This window comes from Pan paniscus, chromosome X (genome assembly GCF_029289425.2).
Source record: "Pan paniscus chromosome X, NHGRI_mPanPan1-v2.0_pri, whole genome shotgun sequence".
In the NCBI taxonomy this organism is placed as follows: Eukaryota; Metazoa; Chordata; class Mammalia; order Primates; family Hominidae; genus Pan; species Pan paniscus.
Window position 1 is genome coordinate 140,023,146 of NC_073272.2, and position 10,237 is coordinate 140,033,382.

Below are 10,237 nucleotides of genomic sequence, written 5' to 3' on the forward strand. Positions count from 1 at the left end.
AGGGCTCAGCAAACTTTTTCTGCAGAGGACCGGGTAGTAAATATTTTTAACTTTGCAGGCCACATAGTCTCTGTTGCATCTACCCAACTCTGCCTCATTGTAGTAGGATAGCTACAATGCATAGACAATATGTAAGTGAAATGGCTGTGGCTGGGTTCCAATACGTACGAAAACTGGCAGCAGCCAGATTTGGCCCATAGGCAATAGTTTGATGATCCCTGATTTATTTATATGTTTGAGGGCCATTTAGATTACTTTTGCGAATTGCTACCTGTATCCTTTATATCTTTTTTTTTTAATTGGGGGATTTGTTTTTTTCTTGCTGATTTGTAAGTGCTCTTTATTCTATTCCACCACAAAGTCACATTATTAATAGTCCTTTGTCTTACGCTGCAAATATTTTTTTCCAAGCTTTTTATTTGTTTACTAACTTTTCTTATGGTTTCTTTTCCCTATATATATTTTTATTTTGTATTGAATTAAAAATCTGTCAGTCTTTTGCTTTGTGGTTTCTGGATTAATGTCTTATTAGAAAGGTCTTCCTTGCTCCAAGATTATAAAAATATTCTGTATTTTCTTCTTTTGCTTTTATTTTAACTGAAAAATATTTAAATGTTTACTACATTTGGAATTTATTTTTAATTGACTAAAAAAGATCTAACTTTAATTTTGAAGTGGATAATCTATCATTTATGCCTTGACTTGAAAAATAATTTTTATGTATTTATTTTTTTATTTGTGTCATTTTAAATTTCTTTTACATGTTTTACAGTTTTCAGTATACAGCTCTTTCATTTCATTGGTTAAATTTACTCCTAAGTATTTTGATTTTATACATATATTATAACATCACATTGTACCCCATAAATGTATACAATTATTATTTGTCAATAAAATAATGATAAAAACGAAAAAGACAAAAATATTATTGTGTAAATGGAAAACCACAAATGTAGATTTTAAATCACCTTTATTGTATACTAAATTCCCATATACACATGGGTCTGTTTCTGATCTCTGATTTTCTGACTTATGCATTATGGATTTTTTTTGTGCTATTTTATATGACATCTGTTTCACTACGTTATCTAATGTATTATTGCTTGCAAAGAAAATCTTTTGAGTTTATGTCTATATATAACTGAATTGTTCTTATTATTTCTAATAGTTTTTCTCTTGAATTTTCTAGGCTGTCATATCATCTGCAGACAATGATAATTTTGCCTCTTTCAAAATAAATGCCTCTTGTTGCAGTGGCTAGAATTTATATGATAATGTCGTATAATAGTGGTGATAATGGATATCCTTATTGTGTTCCTGATTTTAATAAGAGCTCTTGTGTTTCATTGCTAGGTATGTTTGATGGTAATTTTTGATAAATATTCTATCATCTTTAGAAAGATTTCTTCTTTTCCTAGTTTATTATTTTTTAAAAATAAGGATGGATTTTGAATTATCAAATGCTGTTTCGGCATCCATTGAAATGATCATATAATTTTTCTCCTTTAACCAGTTTATATAATAAATTATGTCAATAGATTTCCTAATATTGAGTCATCTTTTTTGTTAGAATCAAAATGCATTGTTCTTTTAGTTTTGTATTACATTCTAATATATTGTTGGGTTATATTTGCTAATGTTTTATTTAAGATTTTTACGTTTGTATTTCTGGGGAGGTTTAGTCTGACAATAATTATTTTTGTGCTGTCTTTTTCAAGTTTGGTATTAGGCATTTGCAAATTTATGAAATAAATTGGGAACAAATTTAAATATGATATAGTTAAAACGTTAAAACGACACAGAAAATATCTGTTCCTTGGGAGAATCATGAAAATTATCTATAAACATTTATGGATCTAGTGACCTTTGGGAGAATACATGTTTGACAACATAACCAATTTCATACTTAGTTTTTATTCATTATAGGTGTTTTATTCTTCCTTTAGTCAGTTGTAGTAACGGTACTTTCTTAGAAAATCATCCATTTTATCTAGATATTCAAATTTCTTGGCATGAGTTCCTACATACAATACTCTTATTTTAAGAATGTGATTGTTTCTGGCTTTCATGTCATACCCAGTGGCAAACAAGACAGATGAGATACTTGCCTCCACGAAGTCTACATTCAGTGTTGCACATTTAGGAAGCAGACTCTGTTGCACAATGGCTAACGCATTGGACTTTAGCCTAAATCGAAAGAGATTCATTGTTGTACATTTATGTTTTCTTTCTTGGATAAACTTGTTCAGTGTTTTATTTATAATTCCGTAGGAAAAACATAACTTTATCATCTCTGCTGTCTTATTTCTAAGACATTATTTTTAAAATTTCAGTATTTCCATAAACATATTTTTGTTATGGGAATGTTCAAATATATACAAAAATAGAAAGAATTACGTAATAGACTCCCAGGTCCTTATCAGCTATCTTCAACAATGATAATTTATAGCCAGTCTTATTTCATTTTCACTGCCAAACCTCTACATTTTTCAAAGCAAACCCCAAACATCTTATCACTTCATCTACAAACACTTCAGTAAGTGTCTCTAACAGGTGAGTGTTTTTTTAACATAACAATACCATCGTCATTCCTAAACATTGACAATAATTTACTAATAATATTATTTGACATCAAGTCAGCATTCAAATTTCTACAATTGTCTAATAAAGTATCTTTTTACAGGTGAATCAGGACAAGCTCTACAAATTGCATTTGGTTGACATATTTCTTTCACTTTTCTATTTATTTTGAAAAATTGTAAACATATATGAAAGTGGAAAGAGCAGTATAATGAAAACTCGTATACCTTCCACCAGCTTCCGTATTTGTTAATATCTTACCAAAATTGCTTTATTTCACAGTGGTATTTTTTTTTTCTTTCTTTTTTTTTTTTTTTTTGAGATGGAGTTTTGCTCTTGTTGCCCAGGCTGGAGTGTAATGGCACGAAATCAGCTCACCGCAACCTCCGCCTCCGCCTCCCAGGTTCAAGCGATTCTTCTGCCTCAGCCTCCCGAGTAGCTGGGAATGTGCCACGACACCCGGCTAATTTTTTTTTTTTTTTTTTTTTTTTTTTTAGAGATGGTGTTTCTTCCTGCTGGTCAGGCTGGTCTTGAACTCCCGACCTCAGGTGATCCGCCTACCTCGGCCTCCCAAAGTGCTGGGATTACAGGCGTGAGCCACTGCGCCTGGCCTGTATTTTTGTTGTTTGTTTTGAGACGGAGTCTCGCTCAGCCGCCCAGGCTGGAGTGCAGTGGTGCGATCTCTACTCACTGCAATCACCATCTCCCAGGTTCAAGCGATTCTCCCGTCTCAGCCTCCCGAGAAGCTGGGATTACAGGAACCTGCCATCATGCCCGGCCAACTTTTTTTTTTGCATTTTAGTAGAGACGGTGTTTCACCATGTTGGCCAGGCTGGTCTTGAACTCCTGACCTCAGGTGATCCACCCGCCTCAGACTCCCAAAGTGCTAGGATTACAGGCGTAAGCCATCACGCCTGGCCCACAGTGTCTTTATATGCACATATATATTCGTCTCTGTATTATTTTAAAGTAATTTGCAAACATCCGGATATTTCAGCATATTCTAGTAATAATAAAAATCCCATAGTGCCATTATAATTATTAATAATAATTCCATAATAACATGTAATATCCAGTTCATATTCAAATTTTCGCACTTAGTCACGACGTTTAAAAAAATAATACCTGGATCATGTCAAAAAGCACAGAAGCCGGCCCGGCGCGGTGGCTCATGCCTGTAATCCCAGCACTTTGGAAGGCCAAGGCAGGCAGATCACCTGAGGTTGGGAGTTCGAGACCAGACTGACCAACATGGAGAAACCCCATCTCTACTAAAAACACAAAAAATTAGCCAGGCGTGGTGGCACATGCCTGTAGTCCCAGCTACTCGGGAAGCTGAGGCAGAAGAACCTCTTGAACCCGGGAGGTGGAGGTTACAGTGAGCCGAGATCGTGCCATTGCACTCCAGCCTGGGCAACAAGAACGAAACTCCATCTCAAAAAAAAAAAAAAGGCACAGAAGCACAGAAGCCAACATGAAGGGGCTCCTACTGGTTAAGTTGGGGATAATTTCATCATCAAAATAAATCCAAAGTGTGATAAAGAATGGGATATTTACATTGTTTCAATGTACCTCCCTAGTAAATACATACTAATTACAAGGGGATAAAGAATAACTTTAGAGAGACAAAGCCTGGCAAATAATACTCCAAAAAACAAGGGATATTTTTATTTTAGCTGTTTTTCCTTGAATCAATATCCAATTAATTTCACACATTGCAAATAAAATATCTCTTTAAATCTATACCAATCTTCTTATTCCTCTTTTTGTTCTTGCAGTACATTTGTTGAAAAAGCATTTATCCTTTAGAACTTTCCACATTCTAAATTTGTCAGCCTTGTCTATTAACATAAACATTTTAGCTTTAATTTAATCTGTTTCTTACAGTATCTAGTCTGAAAATTGAGTTAAATTTAATACAGCTGTGTTTTAAAAATAGTTTTATAATGATAAAATTTCAAGCATATACTAAACTGGATGGAATACCACTGTTTTAATGTGACTTTTTAAAATGTTTTACTTATTAGGTGATTATACTTTAATATGCATAATGTGATTTTTTTAAAAAAGTAATTGGTTATGAATAACTTCTAAATCTTTGCTAAGAACTATCTTTAAAGTCCAACAGTTTGATTTCCAAATCAGTTTGTGTTTATAAATTCTCAAATCCTTAATATTTCGGCTAAAGAATACTGCACTTGCCAACAATAATTGGGAAATTAATCTTGCAGAGAAATGACCAGTTTTTCTCCTGTAAGCCAGTGTTTAGATTCAGCAGTCGTTTATTAGATTATTCTTGCTAAAGTAATCAGTTTTAGGGATCAGGTTAACCTGGGGCACCAAGTTCACACTGGTAACAGTACGCTGGTTTCCTCTCTGTCCTTTTAATGTGGACCAGAGAACTTTATAAGCAATAGAAGAACAAATGAAATCACATTTGTGTGATGAAGACTTAAAAAGTACCTTGTCTTCTTTTTACTTAGAATGTTTTTGATGACTGGCAGTTTAGTTTTTATGTCTGAAATATTCCCCAAGTTTAATTCCAGTTTAGATTGCTTTTAAGGTGAAATTAAGTAGTCTGATTGCATTATAGCTTTCTGTTTCTTTTAAAGTGTATTTTACACTTATTGCCACAAGTTTCTCCAATATCTATCATATTGAAGTTGAACATCAGCTTTGAATACCTATAGAGAACCCTTGAGGTATCACAGATCATCAGTCTCCTTAGAACGAACACAGTTAAGACTGGAGCTGATAAAATGTTGAGATGACATTGGGGAAAAAATGAATACAAAACTACACTTAAATTAGGTATGGAAATGAATATTTTAAAATGAGGTTTTCTCTTTCTCAAATCTCTTCAGGCAACTTACCAGAATAGGTGACATGCCAGTGCTTTTTGATTGCACCTTTTTTTTTTGCTATACCTGGAATGCCTGAGAGCTTAAAGCAACTGTTAGCACTCAGGCAGGGCCCTCGTGCAAGTGCTGGCCCCTCAAGCTCAATCTACTTGTGGAGCTTCACAATAAACCTTCCTCAGTCCGAATTGCTTAGCTTCCAAACACAGTGGACTTTCAGTCTGTTTAATTTGACTTCTGCCATTGTAGTTTAGATGAGAGGTATGCAGGGTTTTGGTTTTTTTGTTTTCATGACAGTCAAGACCATTTTGTGGGTATGAGACAGAGCAGTCACACAGGACCCTGGGCTCATAAGGACCCCATCCATGTTTGGGGTTTAATGCTTTGTGGTCACTATCTTGAAATTTTTAATTTTATCGTTGGATGCATGTTTTCAGGGGAAGTGCGAGGGGAGAATGGAGCACATGCTGAGGCCTTAAAAACAGCTTCCACTAGCCGGGTGCTGTGGCTCACGCCTGAAACCCCAGCACTTAGGGAGGCCGAGGTGGGCAGATCACGAGGTCAGGAGTTCGAGGCCAGCCTGACCAATATGGAGAAACCCCATCTCTACTAAAAATACAAAAATTAGCCAGGCGTGGTGGCACGTGCCTGTAATCCCAGCTACTCAGGAGGCTGAGGCAGGAGAATCGCTTGAACCCAGGAGACGGAGGTTGCAGTGAGCCGAGGTCGCACTATTGCACTCCAGCCTGGGTGACAGAGCGAGACTCTGTCTCAAAAAAGAAAAAAAAAAAAGCTTCCACTGATGCTGGTTCCTGCCACCTACTGCATCCCTGGTATGGGTTTGTGGTGGTCTGCTCCCACACCTCTGGTGCCCTGGTCCCCCCAGGGCTCTTCCTCGAGCTCTTCCTTGTCCACTTTGCCTAGTGACCACCATTGTCTTCTGCCTGGGGCAGCAAATGATTTGTGTTAGCGGAAGAGGCCCAAGTTCATCCATTGCTCTCCACTCCCAGGTAGGGGCCTGGGCCAGGGTGCAGGGAGGCGATGGTTGAGTGCACACACCTGAGGTGTCTTGTCCCACTCTGTGTGCAGCCCTGGGCTAACAGAAACTTAGCGTTCAGCAGGCAGCTTGGAAGGGGGTCCCTTCAGCTACCCCTGAGCCAGGTAGCTAGCATGTCCAAACACAGACGTTACAATGCCTTGGGGGTTGGCCATTTGTTGTGCACTGGGGCTGTGGCCCATGGAAAGGGAAGATAGACTTCATCATCTCCAACTTGGGTCCTGCATCTTCATTTCACATTAAGTTCTGCAAATTGTACAGCTGGCCCTGACAACAGTGATTTAATGCTTCCTTATCCTTAGGTACATGACCGTGTTATCCTAAGGATATAAATGTCTGGATACTTATTGTACATGTACATATGTGCCATATGTAGGTAACAACAACGATAATATGTAGGTGTGTGTAGGTAACAACAAAACCAAATCAATTAACTGTGATCTGCAAACAGGTAGTAGAATTCAGATGCTTGCCTGAATTTAACCAGTTTTTAACAAATGTTTTGGGTGTGCTCACAAGCCCTGATGAGATATTAGGGAGCTGGAATAGGTGACTTTTAAGACCTGGAAAATCTTAGATTCTAGGAAAAATAAACTAGTTCTTGGTAAAATAATGTACAATATATTCACACAAAAGCGAGGTAGATGTATATGTGCAAATATGGATTGTGTCTAAAATAAATATTAAGAGAGGAAAATGTTGCAGACAGTGGGTAGTGTATGATCTCAATGGTGCTATGGAAAGACATTCCATCACTTGTAAGATTTTTCTCATTTTAACATCTCATTTAAGACCTTTAGCATCTCTGAAACATTTTTTGCTGTCACCAGGAGGCTGTTGTGTTATAATTTGCATTCCTCAAATATGCTGGACAGAAGTTGCAGAATGGGTATCGGCAGCATAGAAGAAAATCCCAGAGAAGCCAGTGGAGCACTTTACAAAAAAGAAATCCTGCATTGCCAATGCTTTTCAGAGCACACAAGAAAACATGATGAGGAAAACAAGATTGTGGTTGTTAATGACTGAATCAAAACATGATTCTGAAAAGGTGGATCCTAAATAAGTATAATTTTTTAAATGTCACGGTCAAATTACTTCATTTATTTTTTACTTTTTATGCGTGTACAAAGGAGGAAACATCTGCATCTACATCTAAATAAATCTTAAAATCTCTTGCAATAAATAAAAAGATTATGTCGGCCAGGTGCAGTGGCTCATGCCTGTAATCCCAGCACTTTGGGATACTGAGGCAGGCGGATCACCTGAGGTCAGGAGTTCGAGACCAGCCTGGCTAACATGGCAAAACCCCTTCTCTACTAAAAGTACAAAAATTAGCCAGCATGGTGGCAGGCGCCTGTAATCCCAGCTACTCAGGAGACTGAGGCAGGAGAATCACTTGAACCCAAGAGGTGGAGGTTGCAGTGAGCCGAGATCGTGCCACTGCACTCCAGCCTGGACAACAAGAGCAAAACTCCGTCACACACACACACACACAAAACCCAAAACCAAACCAAAACAAAAAAAGATTATGTCATCATTTATTAATGAGTCCTAGTGATACATTATAGAGTAGGATATTTTATAATCTATGGTGTCTTAGTCAAATAAAATATTTAATAATTAAAATGCAAGGTAAAACATAAAAATATATTTTATTTATAAATAAGCTTATAGACCAAATATATACATTTCCAGGAGGATATACCAGTTTCTGAGCTGAGAATGCAATGAATCAAAGTTGTCAGGAATTTTGGCTGTGCATCTAGGTGAATTATTTTAAAAAACAAGAAAATAAAATGTACTGAAAGCTCATAACTGACTTTTTCTTATGTGCAAGGTGTCATTTTAAAATAATGAGATTAGTCCCACAAGTTAAGCATTAAAATCACTTTCATCATAATGTGAAATGATGGTTTATGGAAAAAAAAGAAGAAAAAAGATTCAATTTGAGAAATTATATCTCTTTTTAGAGAGACCATTGACCCTACTTGGAAATGAAACCTCACACATGGTCTTGTCCAGTCAGTGGAACAGCCTTCTACCCATCCAGGATGGAGTGTCTCAGGGACTTGTGGTTGTTTTTTAAACTGCGTTCCCTGAACCTCCCCCTTCTACCAATCAATGAGCTTGGTTTGTATTTGTTTTATGGGTTGCGGTTCCACATGAGATTTTATTTGAGAGCAAAATAAAGATTTGACAACTACCTCTTACATGGGCTGAGGTTGCAGATAGATGAAAGAAGGGATGATAAATGTCCAGAGGAGTCAGACTTACACCTGGGAAGGCACAGGTATTTGTCAATTCTAAAGGCTGAGGGGATTGATTAAGAGAGTAGGTAGCAAGATATGAAGCAGATACCTTCAAGGGAGAGACAAGGAAGAGGTGCTTATCATATGTCTGGGATCAGCCTGGGATCAAGCCTGTTAACACTTTTGTCTGGGGAGGTTCTTTTCAGCCCTGTGGACTGTCACTGCCACTTCAAAGAGCCACACTGAAACTGGACAAAAGTAAACTCTCCTTGCAGTTCATGTCATGTGCAGACTTTGAGGATTAGCATCCATTTAGTTCAGCTATTACCTTTTTTCACCTTGATAGTGTGTACTTTTCAGTGAATTTACCAGTTTTCAGTCCTAAGAACAGTGATTAAGGGCCCAGGCTCTGAAGTCAGGCAGACTTGGTTTATGGTTCTAACGCATACAATGCTGTGTGTGTCCTTTAAGCAGATCATTTGACCTTTAAGGATTAGGTTGCACATCTGTAAATTGGTTGTGGTGATCCCAAGTTGCTAAGGTTACTGCTGCGGTTAAATGAGATAATGCTTGTAAAGTGCCTCATGAGTATTAGATATTCAGAAAATATTACTGCTCATATTGTTCAAGCAATGCACATAAATATTTGTCCATTTAATTTCCTTGACTGTGTGACTGTGTTGCAAACTAAATAGATAAAATAATTGCACAAAAGCTGAATAGCTTTACCTAGCATTCCTTCTTTGTCACGAACTTATTTCTTCACTCTCATGCCATTGCTATCCACGTTTATCAACTACCTGCTACATATATACTCCATCTCATAGGATTGTAATGATGATCAAATGAGGCAATGAGCATTTAGCATAATACTTGGCAAATAGCAACAGCTCGATAACTATTGGCTGTCATCTGTAGACAGTCTAGAGGACAGTGACTGCCTTTGGACTCAAACAGATGTGGGTTTAATTCTTAGTTCTGCTATTTATTGGCTGTGTGACATTTTGCAAGTTATTTAACCTCTCTAAGTCTTAGTTTCTTTTACAGATAATGCAAAATGAGGCTATTACTGGAACTAATGTCATAGGGATGTTGTGAGGATAAAATGATATAATATGTGTAAAATCCTTAGCATTAAGACCTGGCATACAGTAGGTGCTCAAAATGCAAATATTAACTGTAATACAGATGCTGATGGGTATAATTATGAAGTCAAGCTCACCATTGAGAGTGCAAATGAGAGGAGATAGGGGACCCTGAGGTATTGTTGCCCATGGACTGCGCAGACACTTCCATCTTCCTTTCTTACTTCCTTCTAATCCCAATACTGTGCTTTTAGACAATATGGCCACAGGGCTATTAAGATGATATTTCAGGCTATTTGCTTCTCCCATTAAATGGCTGCCAGGATTTTTCAGTTTCTTTTATTATTATTATTATTAGTAGTAGTAGTAGTAGTAGTAGTAGTAGTAGTAGTAGTATCATTGAGATGG